Source organism: Lissotriton helveticus, chromosome 9, assembly GCF_964261635.1.
Source record: "Lissotriton helveticus chromosome 9, aLisHel1.1, whole genome shotgun sequence".
NCBI lineage: Eukaryota > Metazoa > Chordata > Amphibia > Caudata > Salamandridae > Lissotriton > Lissotriton helveticus.
The window spans coordinates 547,064,771-547,078,258 of record NC_136070.1 but is presented as its reverse complement, the minus strand read 5'-3'; the positions used below and the strand labels follow the sequence as shown (position 1 = coordinate 547,078,258).

Here is a 13,488-nt window from a genome sequence, read left to right as displayed (position 1 = left end):
AAAAAACAAGTAGAGGAAGAGAGGAGACTGTGGAAGCTTTGTCTGCGAATATGTGGCTAGTTTTTATAAAGGGGACATTTGATTGGAGGAGACTGTGGCAGGCAAGGTGAGCTAGGGTAGCCAGATCCCATTAGAGATTCCCTTTGTACATAGACCTCTAGCATAAATCAAAGCTGTCTTGGTCAGTTAAGACCAAAAGCCTGAGTGAAGACTGTGCGGTCTGTGCTCCTTAAAAAGCAAATCCAGGAATTAGTGAGTCTATAATCGATCATTTGTATGAGTGCCCAATGTGCAGGTAGAAAATGCAAGGAGACCTTTGATGATTATAGTGTTTTTTTTAAGGTTATGGGAAATTACTTGTAGTTATATCTAAGTTGATATTAGTAAATAGTCCCCTCAAAGAGTATCAGTAGGTATGGATATTCATGGTTAGTATGAAAACAGTAAATACTTGCATTATCAGTGATTGCGGAAATAGAGAAGTAATGCTAAACAATCGTAATAAGAAATCAAGAAAATCAGTGAGCCAATGAACAGGTGATTGATAATGCAGCTCAACTCCACAAGCCTTATCATGGAGACTTCAGTGACGTCCAGAGATAATCGGGTGAATGTGTCCACTGGTGTACCTCAGCTGACTGTGGCTTTGTCTGCCAAAAGATGAAAGGTCGATAAATGATTGAGAGATGTTTGAGAAAATTCATTAGTTCAAAAGGTTAATGGAAAATGATGGGCTTTCCTTTATGGATAATTCTTGGTTTTGAAGAACTCACTATGGCAAAGGAAATATTCTGTGACCACAAGTCCTTCCTTAGGGCAAGGAAGCTCTTCCTCTGAGACACTGTGCGTCTCTGGCTCAGTCTTGCGGGATTCCTATTCTGGCTTTGCTCCAAGTGATCGTTTTTAGTTTCTTCGTTTGGTCAAGCATCTGTTCAGCATATGAGTAGCGCAGAGGTTTAAAGATAATTATTCTTGCTTGTTTGGTGTTACTGGTAATTCTGTTTGGCATTCTGGGTGCTCTCCCTATTTCAAATTCCTTCAATAAGGATACACCCAACACATTTGGGATCATGTTTCGATGAAGGCAGTACATGAAACAATATCTTTTTCAGAAATTTCAAGTAGACCAAAGATCCCTAAATTGCCTCTTCTATTTCTAGAACTGCGATTGCGCGAGATCTGAAGACTTTAGCTCTGTGTTTCTCTGATGAACAGTAGTGCCAAGAGAAAGCACTTTAGAGTCTTTGATTTTTGTAGGAATCTTCTAGCTAAATCTGTGTTCTGAATTGATCCTTGGGAGTGCAAGTAACTCCAACCTGTGTTCCGAGTTTATCCCAGGGAATGCCAATAACTTCAATCTGTATTTCAAGCTGATTCCTGGGTGTGCCGCACTCCAATGTGTGATTTTGGTTATTCTGCTACCATGCCATGCTGCAGATAAATCCTGTAAAGTATACATCACTATAGTCAATGTATGGTAATTATATGTAGAGACCTGTTAGTGTACTTGTGTTAACTGCCTTCTCTGGTTATATCCAGTGTATTACATCATCGGAAACCCAGAGGTTCTGGTCCATTGCACATCTATCTCGCAAACACAGATGGTCTCAGAAGGGACAAATCCTCTTACGCTGTGTCGCACAGCCACTGAGCAGATTCAATCCTGCAAGTCTTTCTCTTCTTATTTGATCCCAATCTCCCTTTTCCCCCGGGGAGTGCGTGATCTAAGGTGGTCGGTCCTTTGATCTTGTGTGGCTCCTAGAGGGATAGGAGGTCCAGCATCGACTCCAGTGTTGTTTCCGCGATTGGGACCAGGTGAGTGCATGACAAGCAGAGCGTTCTACTTAGCAGTTTGTAGGTTTAATTTATTCACCCCACTGCCTGTAAGGGTGAGCTGGTGGTGGCATGGGAAAGCAGTGTTTAGGGATGACCAGGAACAGCAGTGTTAGAGAGGTTAAGAGAAGCTGCTAGGACCTGTTAGGTACGGGTTGCACATGAGTAACCTTCAAGCAGATTGTTCTGTTGCAGATCTTTCAGATGCTAACAAGATTGTGATATACCACTGCATTAGGGGTTTGCACTGATATTAGTAATATTGTGGGTTAATACTATGTTCGAAACTTTTACCACGTCAAATGGAGCTCTATCTGCTCATTAAGTTCATAATAGTGATCAACAACGCCACATATTCCTATAACAAACATAGGACTACTATACTCTGTGCTACCTCTCTATCCTGGCGGCCATCTTAGACTAGTCCTCATCTCTTCACCATGCCTAACGAAGCGGCCATCTTAGGCTAGTCAAATCCTCTACCCCCCTTACACACTTCTTAACTTCTTCTCCTACACCTCCCCCGCGCACACCATAGCTCTTTCTTACACCCACCCTCACATCCCCCCTCGCTTGCCTCTTCCCCTTTGTCCAACATGGAACTCACGGGCAAACACACTTATAAAATTAATTACCCCCCAGAGCTCTCCAAAAAAAACGCAAAACGCTTTAAACAAAACTGCTTAAAGTCCCACCCTGAAACCCCCTTTCTAGACACCTACTACTCCATCAATGGAGCTAAGAGCACCGATATCATTCTCTACACTACACGCAGAGCACAATGGAGAAAAGCATTTCTCACCCTACTCACCATATCGACCACCAGGAAAACTGCCCATGGCATAACGCTATCCACCACACCATCCCAACTCTACCCAGCTAGAGCATCCATCACTATCTATAATAACGGTACTATCTTAATCCAATCCACAGACAGAAATCTCGACCTATTTGACAACCTGTTCCCCACTTTCAAAGAATACATCTCCTACGCTCAGATCCCGCACCATCTGGCCCCCAATACCAACATCCTCGACCTCACAACACCGCCTACCACTAACACGCACCTCCTCCCTCCCTCCAGTACTCAACTCTATCACCTCCCGGCTACTTACACACCACAATCCCCAATCCCAGCCGCGGTTCTCCCCTCCGCCACCAACACCCCCACCCCCTCTACCCCACTCCCACCTAACCAGAACCCCACTCTTCCGACTAGCTTCTCAGAACAACCAACCTCACCTGACAGCACCCAACACAACATGACTCTCTCCCAACCCATCACCCCCCCACTCTTGGCACTCCCGCCACTCCTAGCCCTCACTCTTCCCTCAACCTCTCCCCCCCACTCTTTGCACTCCCGCCACTCCTAGCCCTCTCCCCTCCCTCAACCTCCCCCCCCACTCTCACGCCCTTCTACCACACTGTCACCCCCGCAACGCCCAGCCTCCAAACGTCCCGCAATTGCCTCACCCCCCCTATCATGGATTCCCTGTCCAATAACACCAACACCTTCACTAATCCTTTCACTCACCCCCCCCAACCTCCCCACTTACCTGAACAGCAACACATTCACTAACACTCCCAACTCCAACCCCAACCACGTCACTAACACCCCCACCCCTCTCCTCCCCCCCGTCCCCAGTAACCCAGACACTCGTTCTCCATCAATTCCCACCCCCAACCCCTTACCCAGCCCCACGCTGGACATGATCATGTCCACCCTCCTCCAAGTGAGAGAAGAACTCCACACCCTCAAAGAGTTTCTCATCACACACCCCAGACACCCCCCTCCCACCTCCACTTCCCGACCTAACAACTTAGCCCCCTCACACCGTTCTCGACCTAACAACGTAGCCCCCTCACACCCTACGCACCCCCCACAATGGTCCTCTATCCCCTCTCGCAATACCTCCAACCGCCCTCGACGCACCATCATGACTCTTTCGGACCTAGACATACACACCCTACTCCGCACATATGTCCCGGATCGCCAAAACCCCTTAGCCACCACACACCTGTCCATTCCTACGATTTTCTCCAACACTCTCAGACACCCCACGCATAACAACAGAGGCTCCGTCCCCAACAACCTCACAAAAGTCCCCCTCACTCAAGATCCCCCCTCCACCCTCTGCACCCCCAGACTCAAATGCACACTTCTCAACTGTAGATCGGCCCAAAGACACTCCTCGGTGGTCGCTGATCTCATCATCTCTCTGGACCTTGACCTAGCCATCCTAACTGAAACATGGTTAACTGAATCTTCTACCCCTATCATGGATATCCTAGTCCCCCCCAACTACTGCATCATTAGACTTGACAGACCCAGGAAGACAGGCGGTGGAATAGCATGCATTTACAAGAGCAACCTTTCAATTAATAAAGTCTCCGCCCCCTCTCTTACCTCCTGTGAATACATCTGCCTTGATGTCATCAGTGAAAACAAACCTGTTTGTTCACTACACATCATCTACCACCCACCTGGGGACAACCTCACCTTCTCCCAACAACTCATGGACACAATCTCAATCAACTCAGGACGGCAAAACACACAAATTTACCTTGGCGATTACAATCTCCACTGGAATGATGGTAGTGACGCAGTGGTCAATAGCCTCAAAAACTACCTTAACGCCTCTGACCTCACCCAAATTTGCAACAGCCCGACCCATGACAAAGGCTCTATCCTCGACCTCATCATCTCCAAAGAAGGCACTATTCAACTTGATTCAATCCAACCCTGTGACTGGTCAGATCACCATACTGTTACATTCTTCATCAATGAAAAAGTTAAACGTATCCCGGTCCAATCCTCCAAGCCCAAAGTTTGGAAAAGAGACCTGAAGAAACTCAATCCAAACTCTGTACCCCCTAACAGCTGCAATCTCCTACTTCCCCCTACCGACGTTACTGACGTTCAGTGCTTAACCTACCACTATCTCAACGCTATGACCTCAATAATCAATGAGGCTGCACCGATGCAACTGAAAAGAGACTCCACCAAGATCTCTAACCCTTGGTACGACGGGAGTCTCAATGAAGACAGACGGGCCATGCGAATGGCAGAGCGCACCTGGAGATCTGTTCCCTCGGCACTGCACCTAAAAATTCTGAAGAAAAAGAGAAACGCATACTTCAGGAAAATAAAACGCTCAAAGTCAGATTTCTTCAGACTCCAGCTCGACCAAGCAAAAAACCGTCCAAGAAAACTGTTCGAGCTAATTCGATCTCAATCCAAGGAACAACCCCAAGCAGTCGACACTATGGGCAATTCACCTTCCTGTGAAGATTTCTCTGCTTTCTTTAAACATAAAACTGACAACATAAGGAGCGATCTCCTCATTGACGCTAGCCTCTACTCCAAACACCACTGCATAACACCCAATGAACCAAAAAACAATGCGACATGGTCATCCTTTGACACGTACTCTGAAGAAGAAATTGACAATCTACTCAGCACCCTGAAACCATCCAATCACCTCAATGACCCTCTTCCTGCTAACGCTGTAAAAGACTTCACCCCGTTGCTCCTCCCACTCTGGACTAAAATTATCAATAGCTCACATCAACAAGGAACCATACCTGACTCCCTCAAAGTTAGACAAGTTACACCTTTACTAAAGAAACCAACAGCAGACCCCACTGATCTAAACAACTACCGTCCTATCACTAACATTCCCACTCTCGCCAAACTGTTAGAAAAATGTGTTCAACTACAATTGACAAAGCACATAGAACAGTTTGATCTCCTCAACCCTCATCAATCAGGCTTCCGAGCAGGGCACAGTACCGAAATGGCTATGACTCACATAATTGACGACGATCTCCAAATTTTAGATCACAATGATTCCTGCCTCCTCATCCTTCTTGATCTCTCTTCAGCATTCGACACTGTGAAACATGAGAACTTACTCGAACTCTTAAAAACAAGAATGGGTCTTTCCGGGACTGTTCATCAGTGGTTCACCTCCTTTCTTCACAACAGGTCTCAGAAATTCAAGAGCAACAACTTGATGTCCTCCCCAGTACCTGTATCGTTAGGTGTCCCTCAAGGATCCTGCCTATCCCCTACTTTGTTCAACCTACTTATGGAACCTCTCACCACCTTGCTACAAGCATCCAATGTACACTTTCACATGTACGCCGATGACACTCAACTATATCTCAAATTACAATCCCCCAAAGACATCATGCGTCTGAACTCAACGATCAGAAGCACCCAATACTGGCTGGCCGATAACCACCTCAAACTCAATGCTACGAAAACTGAGTTCCTTCTGATCTCACCTCTAGCGAAAATCTCTACCACTCAAACTTGGCTTAAACACCTAACTGCACTCAATGTCCAACCGACCATCGTGGACTCAGCAAAATCTTTAGGCATAACACTTGACGCCAATCTCAACATGCAGCAGCATATCAGCAAGGCAACTAGGGGAGCGAACTTCCAAATAAATACCTTGAGGAAACTTAAACCCTTCCTCCCAGCCAAAGACTTCCAAACTGCAGTACAAGCGCTAATCATCCCTCGCATAGACTACGGCAGCATCGCGTTCTGCGGCCTCCCCCTAACTACAACTGCACCCCTGAGAGCCTCACTAAACGCGGCAGCAAGACTCATCACTGGATCAAAAAAACATTCGCATATCTCACCGGACTTTAAATCCCTGAACTGGCTGCCTTTTGAAGCCAGAATACATCTGAAGATTGCCTGCTTGACACACAAGGCTATCCACCTGAAATCACCTGGCTACCTCACCCAGAAGCTGACAATTTCCGGCGGCTCGAGAACCACCAGAAGCACAAAGAATCTTCTGCTGAAACCTCGAAGATTCCGGAAGGAAAGAACTTACAAACGCTCCTTCTCAGGAATGGCGCCTAGGATCTGGAACTCACTCCCTCCTGAAACCAGGCTCATCCCCTCCACTTTTCTTTTTAAGAAAGAAGTTAAAGCTATCCTCATGGCTAAATACACTTGATCTACCATTTTTGATCTTTTAAGACTCTGCGTCGATCTATACTCTTGTTTGATCCATTTGCACATATGTTTTACCTGTATTATCGACCTTACCCGATTGTTCATACTCCCGCCTATCTGTATTACTTGCATTGATGACCTACCTTCCTAACTGTATTACTTGCATTGATGACCTACCTTCCTAACTATGCTCCCTCGTGTACCCACCCCCCTTGCCTATGTAAAGCGCTCTTATCTGCAAAGATCTTGTTCGCGCTATATAAAACTTTCAAAATAAATAAAAATAAATAAAATAAAATTGTAAGGAACAATAATCATATGCAGACAACTTAGTTAAGCAGAGGTTCCAATTTTGGTCGGATATTGCAGCGCTCGCTTTAAAATTACTGGTAATTCATAATCATGCAGAGTCGGGAATACTGTGTGTTGCAATTAAGAAGATTTGGTTTGTGGTCCGTGGCTTTATCTAGAAGTGTCACACCAGAATATTATTTTATTAAGAGGTGGATCCTGGAAGCTGGAGTCAAAAATTATTGTCGGCTTTTATGGAGTGGGCCTGTGTTGAGAAGAAAGTAGCGTGTTCAGTGAAGGTTGGTTCAGTTAAGCACAAGATGGTTCGGTAGCAGCATGACAGAGCCTGCAGTTTTGGTCCGATATTGAAGAGATTGCTTTACATTTTTTATATTGTGTGCTGAAATTAGCTAATTAGGCAGATTGGGTTTGTGTTCTGTAGCTTTATCTCAGGGTTCTCCAACAGGTCAATAGTGAGCTACCATTGGCTCTCAGGTTGCCGATGAGCAGCTCGCACACCATAATTAGCTGTCAGCTGGTTTGACAATATGCAGCTGCCCAAATGCTATGGCAGCACTATAAAACACGGTGTAACGCTTCGTGGGGCGTAGGAATCTGAAAACGCAGGAACATTGAGCTCACTCTCTTATAAAACATTCTTCTTTTGTTGCTTTTCTTTCGCTACTTTTTTCTTTCTTTTAGTATTGTTTTAGTTTGTCTCCTTTTTTCTTTGTTTCATTAGTTTCGCCTTTTTTTCTGTCTCCTTTCGCTCTTTTCTCCATTTATTTTTCTCCACACTTCCTCTCCGTTTATTCTTCTCTTCTATCTCTCCTTTTGTATTCTACCCGTTTATTTTAATTTCTTGCTGTCATAGTTTCACTTTTTGTTTGTTTCCCTTTTTTTCGCTACTCTTTCCAGTTTCTCACGTTTGTTTCTTTGTTAGTCTTTCTTCTTCCCATTTTTCATTCGCCAATCCATTCTCCTACTCTCCTGTTTTTCTCTTTCTTTCACTCTTTCATTTTTTCTTTCCTGGTCTTTTATTTTTAATATCTTATCTTCCTCTTTTTTCTTCCTCTTCTATATGTCTATTGCTTTCTTATATTTTTCCTCTTTGCTTCTCGACTGGTACTTTACTTTCTCTCCTTTTCTGTGTTCTTCTTTTGCCTTTGTTTTTGACTTGCTCTTTCCCTGTTCTCATCTTTTCCTACCTCTTTCTGTTTCCTTCCGCATCTACGTTTACTACTTCTGTTTTTTCCATTTTTCTCATCTCCTTTATTACTTCTTTCCCCTTTGTTAAGCTTCCATTTCTTTTATCTTCCTTCTTTTTTTATACTTATTTATCTTTGTTGTTTTGCCTTCTCATGGCTTTTGTCTTATGCTCTCATATACGTTTCTTCTTCTATTGCCTTCATCTTTCTTATTCTCCTTTTTCTACTTTTGTCTTTCTCCTTCCCATTCTCAAGATCTCTCCCAACCTTTGTGTCTCTCCTTTGCTTCCTCTTTGCTTTTCTCTTTTTGGATATTTTTTCTTTCACTGGCTTTCAGTCTCCTCATTTATTTCCTTCCTAGCCTCTTTTCTTTCTCCCTCAAATTTCTTTTTTCCTCTCTTCGTCCTCTGTATTTCTCCCTCTCCTTTTCTCTTCCATTCTTTCTCTCCTTCCTAGTTTCTTAAAGCAATTTCTTCATGGTTTCGTTTTTGTGTCATTATTGTGACGAACCCTGCAGGGATGTTTACTTTTAGATGCACATGCAGTCTGCAAGGGCCTCCCGAAATTTATTTTTGCTAATATTCATTCCGGCCCTAACTCAAAATCAGAGCAGTGTCATCTACTGCGCTGCAATTCAAACAACTAACAAAACTTATCGTTGGGGTCCCCACAAGTTAACATTTGCTGTGGAGCTAATGGTGCATTAACGTAATATGTTGACTGGGATACTCTAGGTGCAGTGTTTGTTATTTGGACTTTATGTACCCCTTATCGAACAACCTTAAATTAGGAAGTACCTCAGGGTGGTTTTCAATGACCAGAGATAGCTCTCCCTACAGAAAAAGTTGGAGACCCCTGCTTTATCTAGTTATGTCACCCAAACATACTTTACAGAGAGGTGGCACCTTGAATCAGAGTCAGAAATAATGATGTAATTTAATGGTGCCAGTTACGACTGGCGTTCAGCCATTTGATCAAATGTGATAAAGTGGTGTGAAGACAGGCACCATGTTTATATAGATGCACATTCTCTTTTGCAATGTAGTACTTATCATTTTATCCATGCGGAGACTCACTGCTGTTTGCGAAAATCGCTGTAGAAGAAATAGATGATCCCAGGGTCCTGAACACAGTGTAGCGATCTAGGCTTCTTCAATATTGTATTGAGCATGGGGTTCCATGGCTTTTATGGTGTAGGACATGGTAGTCTTTTGCGTGATGTCCCCCCAGATTTTTGCCCTACCTGTTTGTTGGCTTTAGAACTCAGTGCAAGTAACCCCTGCTAACCAGCAGTAAAGCGCCTTTAAACATGGTCAAATTGGTACACTCCTAATTTGTATACTTACGTCCCTACAAGTCCCTAGTTTATAGTACAAAATGTACCAAGGGCATAAAAGTTAAATGCTACAAGTGGACTGCAGCACCTGTTGTGCCATCCACTACAGCAGCAGTACAGACATAGCTAAATGCCTACCACTGTAGCCTGACTGTAACGGAGCAAAACATGTGCTGCAACCGGTCAAATTAAACAATTTGTGACATGTAAAAGCCTTCCATTCATATCAAAAATGTCCCCCCTCGTCCCATGTAAGCCCTGTCACCTATAAGGTAGAGACCATGGTATCTGAACGTTGGACATGAAGACAAGTAAAATTAACATGTCTTTACAGTGACTAGCACTCAACAATTATTTTCACTGTAGGAAAGTTGGCTGCCCCATAAACAAGCACTAGAAAGCAATATTAATTCTGCCATGTCCGGGGAAGGAAAAGCCAGAGAAAATGATAAACCACTACGTGCAATATTTATTAAAAACCCAAGTTAATGGCCAAGTCAAATATAAATAAATGTTACGGAAAAGTAACTTTTAGAAAGTTACCTTTTTGACGCATGAAATTCCTGAATGCTAATTTACATGAGCTTTCCAAATGTCACCCAGCTGGTGAATGGCCCGAAATGAGATGTGAAAACTGCTTGCAAAGCAGAGACAAAAGCCTGGTTGTGGGGATATTCTTTTGTTCCTTTCGCATAAGATCAGTTGGGTTGTGCCCAGGAACCACATTTTCTTCAGAGTTCCCCGGTCACAAACAGATGTCAGATGGCACCAAGACAGGCCCTTCTTCTATTGTCCTCCTAATCAGGCTGGTACCAAACCCAATGGGGAAGGGAGGAGAGCTGCCCCCAGAAGTAGCTTAGAGTGACCACAGAGGAGGAGCTGCTCATTACCCTGGTCACACCTCTAGACGGGCACACAGGCTCTACACAACGGGTTAAGAGTTTCATGATTGTAGGATGTAGGAGTGAGGGGCACTGTACGACTGTATACAGTAGGGCAGTCAGAAACTGCTGCAAAAGTGGGTTAGGTTACCCCAGGGAATTTATACCCCACTGATCAGGAAGGGGCCAGGAGTCACCCACCACGCACCCTCAAGGTAGTGCAAAGGGATAAATATGGCATTCACAGCACCCTTCTCAGGATACTGCTGGTCCTGAGGAAGAACAGAAATGGACTTGTCCTGCTGTCTGTTACCTGAGAGGAGCCCCGAGGACCTGCTCTGCTCCCTTTTGTACCCAAGACACAGAAGGGGACTCCAATGGTCAGGTGGCTGGCCTCCTTTATGGCTACAAAAAGCTACAAAGCTATTTTCTGCAAATTCCAGCTGACCAGTACCAACTGGACCTGACCTGCGCCCAGCTAGTAGCCTCTGCTGGAGAGAGTCCTTACCCTAGGGCTGTCCCCAATGTCCTGGAACCCTTGGTTGTGTCTGGCTGAACTTCTCCTACCACGCTTGAAAACTAGGGACTTAGAAGCTTTTTGAACGTGAAGCCCAACCTGCCAAACCAATCCACCCAAGGTATGTTGCTGCAGGGCTGAAGAAACATTTTTCTCCAGCACAGAGCTTCTCTGCAACAGGAAACTGCTTCACTGGGATCTCAACAAGAAGATTTCTAGCCTTGTGGAGCCCTAATCAAATACAGCCTGAGTGAGGCCTTGCCCCGCTGAAAGATTCCGAACGGTGAAAAAGAGACCGAGTCTTAACATAGGAATCTTGACCAGGTAGACACCAAAAGTGTCCGACCAGTGAGAGAACTTTCCTGGGCGCAAATTTTGAATTTTTCTGCCTAAACCAACAGCTGGGACCTTGTCCAATGGCTGTCCAATGGCTATCCAATGTCATGGAGCCCTCCTTGTACACAGCCAGCTGCCTAGCATCGCTGAATGGTTTCGACTTTCATCTTTTGACACTAAGTTTCCAAGCAAAACCTCTGGCTGGATCGAAACTGGTTGATGTGCCCGACCCATGCTCCATCATGGCTAGCCTGAAATGCTGTCTACGTCCCAGTCTACCGCGATCACTTGACCCACATTAGCGATTAGCACTTTTTGGAGATGCTTTTCCTTTAAACTTTAAAGATTCATATCTTTGGCCCACTTTTGGATTTTTGTGGTTTTGGTGTTCTTTTATTCATAAAATCTACTCTATTTTTCAATTCAGTTTAGGATTTTTATTGGTTGGTGTTTTGATGATATGATTCTGCACAAACACTTTACACACTGTCCTAAGTTAAACCTGCGCTGTGCAATTTGTACCAGGTGGTAGAGCTCAGGTAATTTTAGTGACTTTAATTAATATTCTAATTTCTTACATTAGGTATCTGTTACTTTGGCGCAGTCTTGTGTGGTGGCGGTTTTGGAATTTTGTTTGCTGTGAGCCACTGAACTGGTTACAGAGTCTGGTCCAAATTCCTCTGGAAAGTGGTGGTTGGTCTGACCAGGCTTTGTTGCAAAGCTTGCATCTACATTAGCGCTTTCGTAGATCAATGTTACAGGAATGTTCCTCAGAGTCGAGATAAGAAAGCTCAGGCGGACATATCCCACCCCACTTAGCAGACTGAGGGTCTTTCTACAGAGAAGGATTGGGTCATAGAAAGGCATGTTCATAGTAAGATATGGTTCAGTTCCTACAATAAAAAAAATGATTGGTGGAATACTTGAATTAATCTCAGCCACTGTAATTCATTGAAGGCCGCATTCTTGTTCATCTTTTTTGATCACTATGCCACTCAAGAGAAGGAACAGACGTTATGCAAATCAGAGTTGGTCCTGCTCCAATAGTACCACCCCAGAACCAATGGCCAAGCTGTGTTCCTCTGAATAGCAACAAAAGCAACCCCAACCTTTTGGACTTGGGGTTTCAATGTGAGAAAAAGAAAACATGATGGACGGAATGTTTCTTTTAATAGCAGCCATAGGCAATCAACTGGAACCTAGCCCACTGGCTCCTTTGTTCCTGTGGTCACTGGTGACGTTTGTATCATAAATAAGAGGGCCATGACTGAGGATCTGGCTGACATAGCTGTGTTTTTGACATGAGGATTCCCTATGAAGAGGTTATTTACTGTGAATCCGTTGACTGGACAGGCATGGTTGACATTGCTAAGCAGGTTTTCCAGGCACTTAATAAGAGAGTTTTAAGTTAGACTGTTTAAGAAGCCAAGTGGGATATAGCACCTTTTTTGCCAGGATGAGTTTTCACATTTGCCAGAAGGGGAGGGCACTTGTCCACTGAGGAGCATTAGTTCAGCCCATAAAAATATGCTTTAATTCCCCTTGAGCTAACCTCTGCGTCAGGCTTGCATTTTTATTTTTGTGTCCTCTTGATAACAAGAGGAGGAAAGCACGTCTGACTAACTTCTCAACTGAGGATGGAATGGTGAGGGGCAGACAAGTTTCCTCTCCATGTCCCAAGGGTTTTGGAGGAGGAAAAAAGTAGACATATAATACAGTCCAGAACCACACATTTCACATAAAGACAACATACGTAATCAAAGAGTGGCGCATCAGTATATATATATATATATATATATATATATATATATATATTACCTACTGGCGATAGCCAGTAGGTATATATAGTTAGGATTTTTTCTCTATGGGATTTCTAAAAATTCTATGTCTAATAACTTTGGCGTTTGTGGACGGAATTGGCTGAAATTTTCAGGAAAATGGCACATTTTGTTTCTGAGCAGCCCCGGAAAATTTGGGGGGGTTTCGTCAAGGGGGGGCCGAGAAAAAGGGGGGGTCCCAAAACGTGTTTTTAACATTGAGTTTTCCATAGGGCGGTTGGACTCACTTTTAGCTCGAACGGCTGAATGGATTTCCACAAAACTTGG

General features: G+C 44.2%; 1 protein-coding gene across 1 annotated transcript in view; it reads right to left on the bottom strand.

Moving 5' to 3' along the window:
• POLA2 (DNA polymerase alpha 2, accessory subunit) overlaps positions 1-13,488 on the bottom strand; it is a 273,226-nt gene that overhangs the window by 133,684 nt on the left and 126,054 nt on the right. The window lies entirely within an intron of this gene.